The sequence below is a fragment of the Capra hircus genome, chromosome 27 (assembly GCF_001704415.2).
Source record: "Capra hircus breed San Clemente chromosome 27, ASM170441v1, whole genome shotgun sequence".
Classification (NCBI taxonomy): Eukaryota; Metazoa; Chordata; class Mammalia; order Artiodactyla; family Bovidae; genus Capra; species Capra hircus.
The window spans coordinates 19,370,455-19,388,520 of record NC_030834.1 but is presented as its reverse complement, the minus strand read 5'-3'; the positions used below and the strand labels follow the sequence as shown (position 1 = coordinate 19,388,520).

Sequence of the window (18,066 nt, the reverse complement as noted above, 5' to 3'; positions counted from 1 at the left end):
TCCTTGACTTACAAAAGCAATCGAAAGAAATAAAAAAGTTCATTTTATATCTCTGAGCATCAGGAAAAAAAATATATATATATATATTCACCTTTTCTTTGGAGGAATTACTAAATTTTGTTGCTGTGGGTTGAATCAGGTTTCTGGGGCAGCTGCTGTAAAACTCGAATATTGTTCGCTTATTCAGGCCTTGGAACCTGAAAGCATCAGTACCAGCCCCACCCCTCCCATGTCTTCCTGTGACTTCAACACTTTACCAGCAGGATCCAGCTCAGAATCACTAGAAGGGGAAAGCATTCTGATAAAACAAAACCATAATTTGATTCCATCTGTATTTCCAGGTCAAACAGGATCTTAATAAATGTTCTTTACTACAGGAGTAACAAAAACTTTACTGTCAGTTGCCCAAATTATTTTTCCTATAACCGAAAGACATGTGAAAAGGAAAAAATGAGTTCTTTTAGGGAGATTCGGATGAATTTTTCCATTGATCCAGAGGTAGAGGAGATTTCTCGTTTCTTGCAGTCTTGATCAATCTACTCTGCCTTCAGAGCCATCAACCTTAGGGCCAGAAAGGAGGGCAAACTGCTGCCCACACCACCCAGCAAACTCTCCTTCAAGCTCTTACCAATCCCAGCTGCTAGGATAGAACTGTGTAGTTCAAAGATGGAAGAGATTATGGTCATCCATCCTTTCACCTTTTACCAGCCTCTATTTTACAGGTAAAGAAACAGAGGCCCAGAGATTCAGGGTTGCAGAGCCAAGGCCACCTCTCCTGGAAGTGGGAGGGGCCCTCAATCACCTGGCAGCCCAAACTTGGTTGCTCCAGGGTTCCCTCTTTTGGAAAGAGGGCTATAGAAATGAGAGTGGGTTCCTCTTGCCACCTAGCCTTTTGTGTTTTGAAATCATCCATTAATCCACTTGGCAGCCTTGCAATGACAATACATTTAGCCCTGCTGGTGGTCCAGTAACACTTCGTCACTAGTGGGGATGGGGCTAAATGACTTGCAGTGAATGGCATGACTCCCCAGAGAGACAGAGGATGTCAGGAAGGAAACCTGCAGTCATGGGGTCACCATCTCCCTGCACAGGACCTGGAGCTAAAGAAAGGACTCAGGAGAGGCACCTGCCCAAGCAAGAGTAGATCGAGCTTTGGTTGCAGGCTTTCTCTGTCATGTTGGTGGTGCTGCTGCTAAGTCGCTTCAGTCATGTCCAACTCTGTGTGACCACATAGACGGCAGCCCACCAGGCTCCCCAATCCCTGGGATTCTCCAGGCAAGAACACTGGAGTGGGTTGCCATTTCCTTCTCCAATGCATGAAAGTGAAAAGTGAAAGTGAAGTTGCTCAGTCATGTCCGACTCCTAGTGACTCCATGGATTGCAGCCTACCAGGCTCCTCCGTCCATGGGATTTTCCAGGCAACAGTACTGGAGTGGGTTGCCATTGCCTTCTGCGTCATGTTGGTAGGAATCTGCAAAAAAGGAGGGGATTAGGGAAGGCTCCATTTACACCTAAAGGTCTGGCAGGCCTGTGTTCTCCTGAGGTCAGGAAGATGTTCAGCGCCCAGTAGCCTAGAGCCAGCCTGGTCAGTGTGGTGCTGGCAGAGCCAGGAACCGTTGCTGGGCTGCCTCGACTCCGGATTCCAGTGCCAGCTGGGTGGACAGACGAGGAAGGAGGCGGCCATTTCCAGCTGACTCACCTCCTACCCCCCCAACCCTTCACAGGTGCTCTCCCTCCCAACTCTGCCGTCCTGCACACCCACCCTTTTCCTGGTTTGGGTTCAAACCTTAGCAACTAACTCCGGCAGCTAACAACACCTGCTCACTCAAAAACCTGGCGCACCATCAAGGGACCAGCACATAATCTCCTAGTTTGACACCACCCCTTCCAGCGAAGCCAAGAAGCTGGAGAGAGAGAGGACACGGCTCGGAGCACTGGCCCCTGGCCACGTGGCCGCCCCAGAAGCTAATATTTGCATCGGCTTCTTCGGACCCCCAACCCCGGATCCAGGCCGCAGAGCACACAGAAAACAGGTGGTATGCGTGCGCGGCCCCCGGCGGATGCACTGAACGCCCACCGCAGATGCAGCGACCCCCTCCTGGAAGGTTTCTTGGCACCTTCCAGCCCTTCCTGAGCCAGAGGCTCACAGGAGCTGGCTTCCTGGGGCGAGATGCAGCCCCTTCTGTACAACCATCCAGGATCCGCCACTCACCCCCACAGGAACTGGGCGCTGCGTTTTGAAGGTCATGAAAGCCTCTGCCTACACCTCCCTGCCCACAGCTCCTGCCAGGTCACAGAGACACCAGGTCTAGGAGAGACCCAGATCATGGAGGCCTCCAGGAGGAAAATCATCATCCCTGGCCACTGAGCAGCAAATGGAATATTCTGGAACACTCTGGAACACAGGTCTCCAGGTCTAACCTCTTACTGGTCCCACCCTGGACTAGTCAAATGATGCCCTATTTTCACAAAGGTCTCCTTAAACCTAGAACAGTTTGACTTAAAAACTTTTTTGTTGTTGTTGTTGTGTTGAAATGGCTACTGAATGTTAGATTTCAAATTTCAAATCACTGGAACTTTCTGAGCATGAAGTTGTTGACCGAAAAAATACAAAAATACACATAGCCTAAAAGTTGAGAGCCATTAATATGTTTTATTTGGTGGAAATTTTTAGTGTAGGAGGCAGCATCTCATGTAACCCTGCGAGAACTACTCTGGGGCAGGGAAAGGGGGGGCCACAGGGGTGGTTGTTGGAGAGCCAGGTTATATAGAAGTTTTGCAATGAAGGGCAGGTACTCTGAACATCAAAAGTTTTGTTGTAAATTAAAATACACCAAATATCCCAAGTTAAGGAATTTAGGGCTTTTCTATGTGTGAAAAAAATGCAAGAGTTCGGGCTTTTCTATGTGTGGAAAAATACAAGAGTCTTAGCTCACTGAAATCCTTCCTTTGATATGCACTTCAGTTATCTGGGGCCAATTTCTTGTGTTTTTCACATCCTGAACTTCCTCACTGTAGGGAGTGGCTGCAGTTTGATGGCTGCCCAGTCAGTCAGATAGTTCAGTTGCTCAGTTGTGTCTGACTCTTTGTGACCCCATGAATCGCAGCACGCCAGGCCTCCCTGTCCATCCCCATCTCCTGGAGTTCACTCAAACTCATGTCCATCGAGTCGGTGATGCCATCCAGCCATCTCATCCTCTGTTGTCCCCTTCTCCTCCTGCCCCTAATCCCTCCCAGCATCAGAGTCTTTTCCAATGAGTCAACTCTTCATATGAGGTGGCCAAAGTATTGGAGTTTCAGCTTTAGCATCAGTCCTTCCAATGAACAATCAGGACTGATCTTCTTTAGGATGGACTGGTTGGATCTCCTTGCAGTCCAAGGGACTCTCAAGAGTCTTCTCCAACACCACAGTTGAAAAGCATCAATTCTTCAATGCTCAGCTTTCTTTATGGTCCAACTCTCACATCCATACATGACCACTGGAAAAACCATAGCCTTGACTAGATGGACCTTTGTTGGCAAAGTAATGTCTCTGCTTTTTAGTATGTTATCTAGGTTGGTCATAACTTTCCTTCCAAGGAGTAAGCATCGTTTAATTTCATGGCTGCAGTCACCATCTGCAGTAATTTTGGAGCCCCCAAAAAATAAGGTCTGAAACTGTTTCCCCATCTATTTGCCATGAAGTGATGGGACCAGATGCCATGATCTTCGTTTTCTGAATGTTGAGCTTTAAGCCAACTTTTCCGCTCTCCTCTTTCACTTTCAAGAGGCTTTTTAGTTCCTCTTAACTTTCTGCCATAAGGGTGGTGTCATCTGCATATCTGAGGTTATTGGTATTTCTCCTGGCAATCTTGATTCCAGCTTGTGCTTCTTCCAGTCCAGCATTTCTCATGATGTACTCTGCATAGAAGTTAAATAAGGCAATGGCACCCCACTCCAGTACTCTTGGCTGGCAAATCCCATGGACGGAGGAGCCTCGTAGGCTGCAATCCATGGGGTCGCTGAGGGTCAGACACGACTGAGCGACTTCACTTTCACTTTTCACTTTCATGCATTGGAGAAGGAAATGGCAACCCACTCCAGTGTTCTTGCCTGGAGAATCCCAGGGACAGGGGAGCCTGGTGGGCTGCCGTCTATGGGGTCGCACAGAGTCAGAGACGACTAAAGCGCCTTAGCAACAGCAGCAGCAGCAAGGTAGTTCTATTTTTAATTTTTTGAGGAAAGGCCATACTGTTTCCCATAGTGGTTGCACCTCATACAGAATTTACTTCAGATAATTTGTAGCTTTTGTTTTCTAAGTAAAGGGGTATGAAGGTTGGCAATTTCATGAAACATACTAATTCTACTGAGCTTATATATTATAAAATATATAAATAAGACATTCTCAGACTACATATATAATTTCCAGCTTGGAAAAGATCTTTTGGTTACGATGTGAATAAGTATGGAGCTCAAGATTTTGCCCCTAATTACATTATCCTCAACAAATAACAACGGAGAAGGCAATGGTAACCCACTCCAGTACTCTTGCCTGGAAAATCCCATGGACGGAGGAGCCTTGTAGGCTGCAGTCCATGGGGTCGCTGAGGGTCAGACACAACTGAGTGACTTCACTTTCACTTTTCACTTTTATGCATTGGAGAAGGAAATGGCAACCCACTCCAGTGTTCTTGCCTGGAGAATCCCAGGGATGGGGGAGCCTGGTGGGCTGCTGTCTATGGGGTCGCACAGAGTTGGACACGACTGAAGCGACTTAGCAGCAGCAGCAGCAACAAAATACAGCCTTGAGGTACTTTTTTCCTATTTGGAACCAGTCTGTTGTTCCATGTCCAGTTCTAACTGTTGCTTCCTGACCTGCATATAAGTTTCTTAAGACATAGGTCAGGTGGTCTGGTATTCTCATCTCTTGAAGAATTTTCCACAGTTTATTGTGATCCACACAGTCAAAGGCTTTGGCATAGTCAATAAAGCAGAAATAGATGTTTTTCTGGAACTCTCTTGCTTTTTTCCATGATCCAGTGGATGTTGGCAATTTGATCTCTGGTTCTTCTGCCTGTTCTAAAACCAGCCTAAACATCTGGAAGTTCATGGTTCACGTATTGCTGAAGCCTGGCTTGGAGAATTTTGAGCATCACTTTACTAGTGTGTGAGATGAGTGCAGTTGTGTAGTCGTTTGAGCATTCTTTGGCATTGCCTTTCTTTGGGATTGGAATGAAAACTGACCTTTTCCACTCCTGTGGCCACTGCTGAGTTTTCCGAATTTGCTGGCATATTGAGTGCAGCACTTTCACAGCATCATCTTTCAGGATTTGAAATAGCTCAACTGGAATTCCATTACCTCCACTAGCTTTGTTCGTAGTGATGCTTTCTGAGGCCCACTTGACTTCACATTCCAGGATGTCTGGCTCTAGGTGAGTGATCACACCGTGATTATCTGGGTCGTGAAGATCTTTTTTGTACAGTTCTTCTGTGTATCTTCTGCTTCTGTTAGGTCCATACCATTTCTGTCCTTTATCGAGCCCATCTTTGCATGAAATATTCCCTTGGTATCTCTAATTTTCTTGAAGAGATCTCTAGTCTTTCCCATTCTATTGTTTTCCTCTATTTCTTTACATTGATCGCTGCGGAAGGCTTTCTTATCTCTCCTTGCTATTCTTTGGAACTCTGCATTCAAATGGGAATATCTTTCCTTTCTCCTTTGCTTTCTGCTTCTCTTCTTTTCACAGCTATTTGTAAGGCCTCCTCAGACAGCCATTTTGCTTTTTTGCATTTCTTTTCCGTGGCTGCTAGATGGCAGGTATTCTTTCTTTCCTGAGTTCCCTCAGGGCTCACCAGCTCACCTTCCCTGGGGGCTGCCAACTGCTGATGACTGTGACATCCTTTATTTCCTGATATGACAGAAAATATTCTATCTTTCAAAGTCAAGTCCCTGACCTCAAGGCACCTGTGTTCTCACAAGAGAATTCAGGTGAGCCCCTGTAGGTAATGTGTAGCTGGTTTGTACAGCTCCATGACAAGAAAGACATTAAAAGTGCCAGTTTCTATATTTTAGTCAAATTACATCTATTAAGACTGTCCTTTCCAAAAGTGATGGAGAGTCTAGTATCTGTCATTTCCGAAGGTTCTTTCCATCTCCCATGAGCATAAGAAATCATGGAGCTTATGATTTAAAAAAAAAAAAAAAGAGGCAGCTTCTGCTTATCACACCAGGACATAGACGCTGCCTTGTTCCTTGCCCAGGCTATATGCTAGGTGTGTTCAGTGGCATGCACTTTTAACCCCTCCTTTGTGCCAAGTTCAACCATGAGGGAGAGTCCTCACTCAGCCCAGCAGCCACAGCCTTTGTATGTCTTTCCACCTCTGAGCTGTTGCATTCAAGTGAGCTCAGCTCTTCCCACTTTATGAAACTCACAAGCCTCTTTCCAGCCCTGGGGGACTTAGCTACTGCCTCCCCATCCTTCCAGGCCTCAGTTCAACAGCTGTTCCTGGCATTCTACACCCCACAGCCTGGTCACAGCTTCTTCATAGCACAGATCAGTATCTGAAACCATTTGATTTATGGACTTTGTGTTGATTTTCTGTGTTCTTTGGAAGAACATAAATCCCCTGAGAGCCAAATCCTACTTTCTGGTATGTATCCAATGCCTGGGCTTTCCAGGTGGTTCAGCGGTAAAGGACCCATCAGCCAATGCAGGAGACATGAGTTTGATCCCTGGGTGGGGAAAATCCCCTGGAACAGGAAATGGCAACCCACTCCAGTATTCTTGCCAGGAGAATCTCATGGATAGAGGAGCCTGGCGGGCTGAAGTCCATAGGGTCACAAAAGAGTTGGACACAACTTAGCAACTAAAACAACAACAATCCAGTGCCTAGAAAAGTGCCTGGCATATGTCAGTGACACATATCTGTTGAATGAATAATGGAATATGCCAAGTTTCCAGTCTCCTCCTTTCCTTATACTGTCCATCCAACATTCTTCTGCCAACAGACCCCTCCCCTCCCTAATGGACCTAGGTCTTCCAAAACAACATAACTCAGGAGTGGAAAATGGAAAAGTGTTTTTCATTCTTTCTAGCTCAGTCCACAGCAGAAGGAAACAAGTTATTAATTTTCCAATTACTATCACACACATGTATACACAGATGTATCTTTAATATAAGGATTATTTTAAGGAAATAGTTGATTAGGGGTCTGAGCTGGATCACATCACAAAACTGATCTGAATTCAGTGATTTTTCAGAATGATGATTTGGACTTAGTTTAAGGTTTTTTCTGCCTTTGCTTGGTACTTAACCACCCAATGAGCAGTGAAGTGAATATACACAAGAAGAAAGCTATAGACAAGCAGACTACTTCCTCAGTTCAGTTCAGTTGCTCAGTCGTGTCCAACTCTTTGCAACCCCATGAACCGCAGCACGCCAGTCCTCCCTGTCCATCATCAACTCCCGAAGTTTATTCAAACTCATGTCTGTTGAGTTGGTGATGCCATCCAACCATCGCATCCTCTGTCATTCCCTTCTCCTCCCACCTTCAATCTTCCCCAGCACCAGGGTCTTTTCTAGTGAGTCAGTTCTTCACATCAGGTGGCCAAAGCATTGGAGTTTCAGCTTCAACATCAGTCCTTCCGATGAATATTCAGGACTGATTTCCTTTAGGATGGACTGGTTGGATCTCCTCACAGTCCAAGGGACTCTCAAGAGTCTTCTCCAACACCACAGTTCAAAAGCATCAATTCTTCGGCACTCAGCTTTCTTTATAATCTAACTCTCACATGTGTGGACATGACTACTGGAAAACCCATAGCCTTGACTAGATGACTCTTTGTTGGCAAAGTAATGTCTCTGCTTTTTTAATATGCTGTCTAGGATTGTGACTACTTCCTGATTGCTCCTAATTTTGCATGGAGAGGCTCCCAGAATTGAGTGGTTTCATCAGATCAAGCAGAGTAAGGAATCCACCAAAATGGAAGAGCCCAGAATCTCAGGTTGTCCACTTTCATTGGAACTTCTTAAGCCATATGAGCAACTCCTGGCTGCAGAGAGGGGCATACTGTCTGCTGCCTCTGACAGCACCAGTGGGCCATCAGGTGCGGAGAACTAGGCTTGGTCACCACCCACCATAGAAATTGTGGTAGAAGATAGCTTAGTGTCATCAAAAAATAATAATAAATTATTGGGCTGAGTCTTCTTGTTTAGTCGCTAAGTCATGCCTGACTCTGCAGCACCATGGCCTGTATGTAGCCTACCAGGCCCTCCTGTCCATGGAATTTCCCAAGCAAGAATACTGGAGTGGGTTGCCATTTCCTTCTCCAGTAGTTTAAACAAGGAGAGTAATGTACCATGGAAGATAGGAAGAAGATGCTTTCAAGCCTATGAAATGGTTTTGTCTAAAGCCTTGGAGGAGAGTCGAAATTGATTGTGCAGAGGGGAGTAACCCACAAAAGTAAGCCTGGCTCAAAAGCTGGCTGTAGGCAGGGTTTACATTGAGAGACTAGAGCCACCTGGTGGAAAATATAGAAAGTGAAAGTGAAGTCGCTCAGTCGTGTCCGACTCTTTGTGACCCCGTGGACCTATGTAGCCTACCAGGCTTCTCTGTCCATGGGATTCTCTAGGCAAGAATACTGGAGTGGGTTACCATTTCCTTCTCCAGGGGATCTTCCCAACCCAGGGATCGAACCCGGGTCTCCTGCATCAGAGGCAGATGCTTTAACCTCTGAGCCACCAGGGAAGCCCAACCAAGAAAAAGAAATGAAATCAACTGAAGGTACTTCAGCGGAAAAGGAACTTGCTGAAAGATATTTAGACAGCCATGAGAATTCCTGGGAGGGGTAGAAAGCCAGCCACTGAAGCTAGGCGAGCAGGAACAACACCCAACCACACTGCAGAAATTTCTAGCGAACCACCTTTGCCGTCTTGCTCGTTCTATGGCTCTCGAGGCTAAACGTTCTAAAGCTCCACCATTGCTTCCCCCAAAAACCAGCCATCTGTCACCATGCTAGTCAAAAGAGTAATTTCACCACGTAGCTGAACTCCTATGCACTCACCAAAACCCATGACCAGATTATATTTCTGTTGCTGTTACGTGAGGTACGTGCCTGAGTCCTGGCCAATAGGATGTATCAGGAAAAGAAGCATACAACTTCCGAGAAGAGCCCGTAAAATCTTCCTGCAAATGGTTCTCTGTTGCTTCTTCCAGTGCACGAGTTTCTGAGAACCAGTGTGGAAGTCTGCTCCACCAAGAACTCCAGCATCAGACTTTGTTATGAGAAGTAAGTGTATATTGGGTTTCAGTGCTGAGGATGAGGTTTTTTAACAGCAGCTACTGTTTTACCCTAAGGAAATCACTCAAATCATTCACTTCTAAAAAAGTCTTCTATGGGACGAATCTAGGTTCGACACCGCACTCTCGTTACAAGAGAGCCTGACATAATTTTGTTTTCTGACACCATCCTTGTGCAAGAAGGATTCTGCATGTGGACAGTTATTAAGATATAGAGAGAATACTTAGAGCAGTGATAAATGAAGCAAGATCCCTACAGAAAAGACCAAACAGAAAATGAAATAACAGCCAGTAAATATGTGAAAGGATTGTCAGTTTCACTAGTCATCATGGAAATGCAAATTTATAACAAAAATGGTTTTATAGACAATAGATTGCTGCTTTTTTTTTTTTTTTTTTTTTGGCCACATGGTTTGTAGAATTTTAGTTCGTTGATCAGATATCAAATTCAGGCCCTTGACAGTGAAAACTCAGAGTCCTAATTGCTAGGCCACCAGAAAATTCTGGCAAAATACTTTAAATTTTTCAGAAATTGGGTGATGATGTGGAGAAATGGCCCTTTCTTATCACCTTGGTCATAATGTAAATTATTGCAACTGGTACAAAGAGCAAAAGTAGACATTATATAATACGGTTGAAATTGTATGTGACAACACAACCCAGCAAGTCTGCTTCGAGATATTAGCAATGGAGTGTCTCATGCAAATGGATAAATGGTGCAGCCCAGAAGTGACCAGTATTGCTTTTATTCACATCTCATTGGCCAGAACTAGTCACATGAAAGAGAAAAGAGTATTCCTTCCACTTGTCCAGAAGGGGTTAGAAAACTGGAGATCACTTAGCACTAGCAATCTCTGCCAAGCTTTTTCAAAAAACGTCAGTGTTGAAGTCTTTCTTGCATGAATCAGCAATGAAAGTGTCAACTACAAATTGGCACTTACCAAGAGCAATGCCAACAACTGAACCACAAAGGCGTTTGCCATCTGCCTCTACAGAGACTGAACCCCATGCTGCTATAGCTGATGACCTTCAGCAACCTCTGAGGGAGTTCAGGGTGGAGAGAGGCATGCTCCAGGGAATCTGGTGGGACAGCTCTTTAGATAGTTGGATGTTTTTAGGGACCGATTTTATGATCTCAATCCTTGTATCTCCTCATATCTAGAGAAGCGCTAAATCCCTTCATGGTGATATCAGATCCTCAAGACTAACAAAAAAACCTTTTGTAAAATGAGTGCTTCATGGTATTGAACTCCGCCTTCACCGAAACCTTATATATTGACTCTCCCCCACTGCCACTTTGGAGCAGTCTCTCAGAGCTATCTGAGATGCTGCCTCCCAGGCTGCAGTCCTCATTTTGCCCCAAATAAAACTTAACTCACAACTCTCAAGGTGTACATCTTTTTTTAGTCAACAGAAGCCTGACTGCAATAATGAAGTAAAAAATTTGGTATCATCAGTCATTAAGTAAATGCAACTCAAAACCACACTGAGATGCCACTTCACACCCAGTAGGACTGCTGTAATTTTAAACAACTGGAACCCTCATACAATGTAGGTAGAAATGTAAAATGGAAAACAGCCACTATGGAAAACAGTTTGGTGGCTCTTCAAAAAGTTGGCATCACCATACCACCGGCATATCTACTCCTAGGTATTACCTGCCATCTGAGCCACCAGGGAAGCCCAGACGCCACCTGAGAGTTGAAAAAAAATGTACGTTGAAATAAAAACTGTACAGTGTTTAGAGCAGTATTATTTAGAGAAGTTATTAGAATAGCCGAAATTTTCCACCAAAAGGCAAATCAAATATCATTAACTAATGAATGGATAAGCAAAATGTGGCCTATCCATCCCACGGAATATTATTCTGCCTTAAAAGGCATGAAGTGCTGATCGTGATACATGATAAGCCTTAAAAACAAATGAAAGAAGCCAAGCCCAAAAGACCACATATTGTATGATTCTATCTTTATGAAACATCTGCGTGTGCTTATTCACTCAGTTGTGTCTGACTCGTTGCCACCCCTGGGACTGTAGCCCACCAGGCTCCTCTGTCCATGGGATTCTCCAGGCAAAAATCCTGGAGTGGGTTGCCGTGCCCTCCTCCAGGGGATCGTCCCAACTCACGATCAAATCCAGGTCTCCCGCACTGCAGGCAGATCCTTTACCATCTGAGCCACCAGGGAAGCCCATATGAAACATCTAGAACAGAGAAATTCACAGAAACAGAAGGACAATGAATGGTTGCAGAGAGCTGGCGGGAAGGGAAGACAGGAAGTGACTCTAATGGGCATGGAGTTTGTTTTTGCAAGGATGAAGTGGTCAGAGTTAGACAGTGGTGATGGTCACAAAGCCTTGTGAAGAGACTAAAAGCCACTGAATAGTACACATTAAAATGGTTAAAATGGTGAATGTCTGTATGTGAATTTTATCTCAATTGTTAAATGTGTGTGTGCGCACACACAACTCAAGTGGTGCTAGTGGTAAAGAACCCACCTACCTATGCTAGAGACAAAAGAGAAATGAGTTCCAGTCTTTTTGCCTGGAGAATCCCATGGACAGAGGAGCCTGGTGGGCTATGGCTACAGTCCATAGGATCGCAGAGTCGGACACCATGCAACTTAGCAAGCATGCACAACCCGATAGCACACACATGTATGTGCACACACGCCTAGCACGGAATTAAGTTACTCAAGCTCTGGTTAGTCTACAGGCTGCATTTGACACTCAGCTCTACCAGGTAGCTGAATGAAAGCAAAACACTTAACCTCTCTAAGTCTCAGTTTCCTGTGTAAAACATGGGGATGATAGTAATGCCTGCCTCACAGAGTTGTCCTGAGGATTAAATGAGCTAATGAAAGTACATATCATGGGACTAGAACACAGTAGTGAAGTGAAAGTGAAAGTCACTCAGTCATATCCAACTCTTTGTGACCCCATGGACTATCAGTCCATGGAATTCTCCAGGCCAGAATACTGGAGTGGGTAGCCTTTCCCTTCTCCAGGGGGTCTTCCCAACCCAGAGACTGAACCCAGGTCTTCTGCATTGCAGGTGGATTCTGTACCAGCTCAGCCACAAGGGAAGCCCAGAACATAGTAAGCCCTCAGTAAATAGTGCAAACCATAACTAAATGCACAGATAATGATACCTGTACAGAGAGATAAAGAAAGAGACGTAGACTGGGAAGAATGTGCTGATCAGCCCACAGGAACTGTCTCGTCTTGGAACTTTAGCAGTAGGAATTCTGTAATTTATCACACATTCTCTTTTAGATTTGCCTAGAATGACTCAGTCCCCTAAAGGCAAAGTACCTGATAAAATGACAAACAGAAGTCATTGAATTAAAGTGCCAAGATCCTGTACACACACACACACACACACACACACACACCCCCTTGAGAGCCTGTCTGACATAACAAACTAGTTATGTTCCTCTAAATCAGCAATGACTGAGGAAAGCTATTCATTGCAAAGGAAAGCAAATGTGAATTTTCACTGTGAGATACATTCACCAAAATTACAGCTCCACGTAACTTGCAGCTTCTTTGCTCCTACAAGTCTTTCCAGAAAGTGAGAGTTGCTCAGTTGTGTCCAACTCTTTGTGACCCCATGCCATACAGTGCATGGAATTCTCCAGGTCAGAATACTGGCGTCGGTAACCTTTCCGTTCTTCAGGGGATCTTCCCAACCCAGGGATCGAACCCAGGTCTCCTGCATTGTGGGTGGATTCCTTACCAGCTGAGCCACAAGGGAAGACCAAGAATACTGGAAAGGGTAGCCTATCCCTTCTCCAGAAGATCTTCTCAACCCAGAAATCGAACCAGGATCTCCTGCATTACAAGCGGATTCTTTACCAACTGAGCTACCAGGGAAGCCCCACCAATCTTTCCAAGGCCAGCTCAAATCTCATCTCTTTGAGCCTTTCCAATCACTCCAGAACTATACCTCCTCTTCCACTGAGCTTCTCAGTAAAAGGAAGGACCTGGGGAAGGAATGGAGGGAGTGGGGGAGGGAGATGAGTTAAAGGCACTAACTCAAAAGCCTAATCTCATACCACAACCTTTGCCTTCACATCATTTTCTCAAGTTCCTGCCATCCCAAGACCAGAGTTCTTTGACCTCATCAATGTCACCAACACACCGACACTTCCTAGCATTTTATCAGTCGTGTCCCTCCTCATCCAGCTGCAGTTGCAGGGTCCAACACTGCATTTGCAAACACTTTCAGTTCCTTGATCTTCTCCTTCCAAAGCAAAACCCTAAGCATGATCCGAGACCACCTACCATCTCTGGGCCTCAGCCTGAAGTCCTGGTTATTGCTGGAGAAAACTCCCAACTAGTCAGGATGCTACCAGGTCAAATTCATAGTGACCAAACCCAAACTTACGCTCAACGGTGGAGCAAATCTTCCCGCTCCTTCCTGCTTCCTTCTCTGCTAAGCCCCTCTCCCATGTTTTACGATTTCTTAGCTCTCCCCTCCACTGAAACTCTGACTTCCTCCTTCTCTCTGTTGTCAGCTGGTGCTCATTCCTGAGGACTACAGAGCGCTCCGTGCCAGATCCCTCGTATTTCAGCCACCAAGCGTCTATTCGCAACTACTATCTGCTTTCTCTATTACATGGAGGAAGTGCCTTTCCCTTAATGAAACTCATTTTTCTCCATGTGTACTCTGGACTGAAACTTCTCTCCGCTCAGGGTCAGACTGTCCACCCAAGGTGTTCATCAGGCCATGTCTGAGTGATCATGGGGCAACTGACTCTGGTTTTTTCTTTTGTTTATCATGGAAGTTATCGCTGATGACTTATGTAATTTTTTAAAAGAATTTAAGAGAAAGGTACGAGCCATTGTCTTCTGGGAGATGTGGTAATACCCACCCTGTCATTTGAATCAACATTCAGCCCCCATTCCATTTGAGGGCAGGAATAGACACTAAATCCTGCCAGCCACAAAGCTAGATGGGCCCAAGTCTTGAGGCAATTTTATTTTTTCTATTTTTTTGGCCCTGCTGCACAACATGAAGGATCTTATTTCCCTGACCAGGGATCGAACCCATCCCCTCTGCAGTGGAGATGTGGTGTGTTAACTGGTTACTGGTCTCTTAACTACTGGAAGTCATATTCAGTTCAGTTCAGTTCAGTCCAGTCACGCAGTCGTGTCCAACTCTTTGTGACCCCATGAATTGCAGCATGCCAGGCCTCCCTATCCATCACCAACTCCCGGAGTTCATTCAGACTCACGTCCAGCAAGTCGGTGATGCCATCCAGCCATCTCATCCTCTGTCGTCCCCTTCTCCTCCTGCCCCCAATCCCTCCCAGCATCAGGGTCTTTTCCAATGAGTCAACTCTTTCCATGAGGTGGCCAAAGTACTGGAGTTTAAGCTTTAGCATCACTGCTTCCAAAGAACACCCAGGACTAATCTCCTTTAGAATGGACTGGTTGGATCTCCTTGCAGTCCAAGGGACTCTCAAGAGTCTTCTCCAACACCACAGTACTGAATATACTAACTCAGTCTCTTCCATAGCAGATTTAATTGTCACTAATTGGGTTTCCCAGGTAGCACAGTGGTAAAGAATCCACCTGCCAATGCAGGAAATGCAAGAGATGCAGGTTTGATTCCTGGGTCAGGAAGATCCCCTGGAGAAGGAAATGGCAACCCACTCCAGTATTCTTGCCTGGAAAATTCCATGGACAGAGGAGCCTGATGGGCTACAATCTATGGGGTCACAAAGAGTCTAACATGGCTGAATGACTGAGCTCGCACACCATCTTCTAATTTACCTTAATCATAAAAACTGAGTCAGAGAGATTACCTAATTGCCAGTCTCTGCAAGAGGAAGGAATTCAAAAGGAGTCTGAGAGCATGTGAGGGGCTCGAGTGTGGGAGGGTTTACCTCCGTGGAGCCACTTCTCTTGTGTCAGTGAATCACACAGTCAAATTACAGAGCAAGTGACAGGAGCTTGGCTAGACTCCAGCACCCGGTGTCAGAAGGTTATTCATCAGCCCTACAGCACTAGCTCTCTGTTTGGCAAGGGATGTTGGTTCTAATTAGGTACTGCTTCCCGTGGGCCACCTGGCAGGACCTTTATTCTCTCCACAATTATTAATCAGCTCTCTGGTGTTAACAAGATCAGATGGAGAAGTATGTAAATTCACTCTCGATTCTTTGTCCCCATCACTCGGCAGGCCACCTTATGAGCTCACTAATGAGGTCCTGGCCAACTAGCTAGCAAGCTGGCCAGCTCCTGTTCCTAATGATCACTTCAAAAATGGGATTTTTGACATTTCGAATACATAAGCCAATCCAACACACTGTAATATATAATCTTCCTGCAACTTTCTGATAAAACTTTAAAGTAGGCCATGTTAAAATTGAGTAACTAAATTACAATAAAATTGAAGAAATGCCCAGAAATTGAAGGATTAAGGGGGCACAAATTCAACACTTGGGGACTTTTCTGTCCCCAGAGACAAAGCCCTCATCTGTATTCTATTATCAAAATTTCACCCTTCTACTGTTTCTTCCTCTCATAATTTCAAAATAGAACTTATACTCTGAAGCAAGTATTAAATGGACCCTTACAAAATGATCAATTTTTGATGATTTTTTACCTACAATCATGGCAATTTCATACAGTTCAATGCATAATGCATGAGTCCTTGGAAGGGTTTTTGAAGGGGATTGAGTTTTTTAAGCATAAAAATAAATAATCATAGGAATAAAATAGAGAGCCCAGAAATAAACCCAGGCATATATGGTCAATTAATCTACAAGGGAGGCAAGAATATACAATGAGGAAGACAGTCTCTTCTATAAATAATATTGGGAAAACTGGACTACATGTAAAAGAATGAAATTAGAATATGTTCTCATGCCATGTACAAAAGAAACTCAGTATAAAGTCCTAAATGTAACACCTAAACCCATAAAAAACTAGAAGAAAATACAGGTTGTACTCTCTTTGACATCAGTCTTAACAATATTTCTCTGGATCTGTCTCCTCAGGTAAGGGAAACAAGAAACAAAAGTAAATAATTGGACCTCGTCAAACTTAAAAGCTTTGGCACAGCAAATGAAACCAATAATATCCTATATAATAGTTATGTATATAATAAATATCATATACATATAGAGTGAATACATATATACAATAGATTATAATATCTATTAGATGGAGAGATTTGAAATAGAAATGACAAAATTTCGTCATTTGCATGGTAGATACAAGGATACTTGATAAACTGTTCTCCATACTTTTCTCATGCTTGATATATTCTGTAATACATTTTAAAATGAATAACTATTCACGAGAAAATATAAAACTAACCATAGAGTCTGAATTTGCTGCTTTGATCTCTGCTGACACCTGACATGGGAGAGAGGACAAGGCATCCAGATGTTCCACACTACTTCTCTTCACAAAATTTCCGTGACATCACTTGCAAGAAAACAGCCTAGCGCCTGGGGTGGGGAGGAAATGGAACTAAGGAAGGTGGATATAGTATATACCAAGGCAGAGATTCTCAGTCCTGTTTCCCTTACACCATATCTGAGAAAGGTCACATTTGAGACACTTTCAAGAAGAGGAAGCCAGATGTTGTTTAATAGTTAAGATTAGCTATGGTTCATGAGCAGCATCATAATCTGTTGATTTTCCAGCTGGAAGTCCACTTTTCTCTTCCTCTGATCAGAGGGAACAAAACCCTGACCCAAGGTTTGAAAAAATAAGGCATTGACTTTGGATATCTGACCTTCTAACCCAATGGGACCAGAGGACCAGTCACATTCCTGGCCTGGGGCGTGGGTTTTGAGCACTGGTGATGCCACCTCTGGGGCTTCCTGCCTGCTCCCTGTCTCGTTCCCTCCTACAGCTGCAGTTCAGAGAGTCAGTCATCACCCCAATGTGAGTCAGGGGAGCGGGGCACATTAGGGACTCTGAGAAGACTGAAGGATTGAAAAAGGATGCCACTCCCCTGCGCTGGGACCAGTGGCTGACAGTGGCAGTTGGCAGTGGGGAAGGCAAAGCTGCGGCCAGAAGCGTGGTCCCGTCACCTGTCCTCTTCCTCTTGGCTACATCTTGTGCGGTCCTACCAACACAGTCTCGTTAAACTCCCCCAAGGCCCACCCTCTCACAGCATGAAAAGGAAGAGGAGTGGCCGCAGGCAGAAAGAAGCGAGGGACCCAGAACAGAAGGCACTGCAGACAGGAGAGAAGGCCCACGACTGGACCTTTTCCCAGGGGCCGCACAGAGAGCTGGGTCAGCGCAGGGTAGGGGATTGTCAGACAAAGCTAGTAGATAGGGAAGAATACCCAGGACAGTTGTTTCAAGATACTGATGAAAACTTTATCAAATGGAGATTACATAGCAACAAGGATTTACTGCATAACACAGGGGACTATACTCAATACTTTGTAATAACCTACAATGGAAAATACACACACACACACACACACACACACGTGTATATATATATATATATGTATCTGAATCAATTTGTTGTATACCTGAAACTAACACAATATTATGTATCAATTATACTTCAGTTTCTTTAAATGGAGGTTGGAATTCATACTTTAGATAATGCTCATATATTTTTGGGCATCCCTAGTGACTCAGACCAGGGTTCAGGTAAAGAATCTGCTTACAATGAGGGAGACTAGAGTTCCATCCCTGGATTGGGAAGATCCTCTGGAGATGGGAATGGCTGCCCATTCCAGTATTCTTGCCTGGAGAATTCCATGGACAGAGGAGCCTGGTGAACTATAGTCCATGGGGTCGCAGAGTCAC

The 18,066-nt window shown here is 44.7% G+C and overlaps 1 non-coding gene across 1 annotated transcript; it reads right to left on the bottom strand.

Annotated features, from left to right (window-relative positions):
• Positions 8,656-8,727, bottom strand: TRNAQ-CUG. The gene has a single exon. It is a non-coding gene; the product is annotated as a tRNA-Gln (tRNA).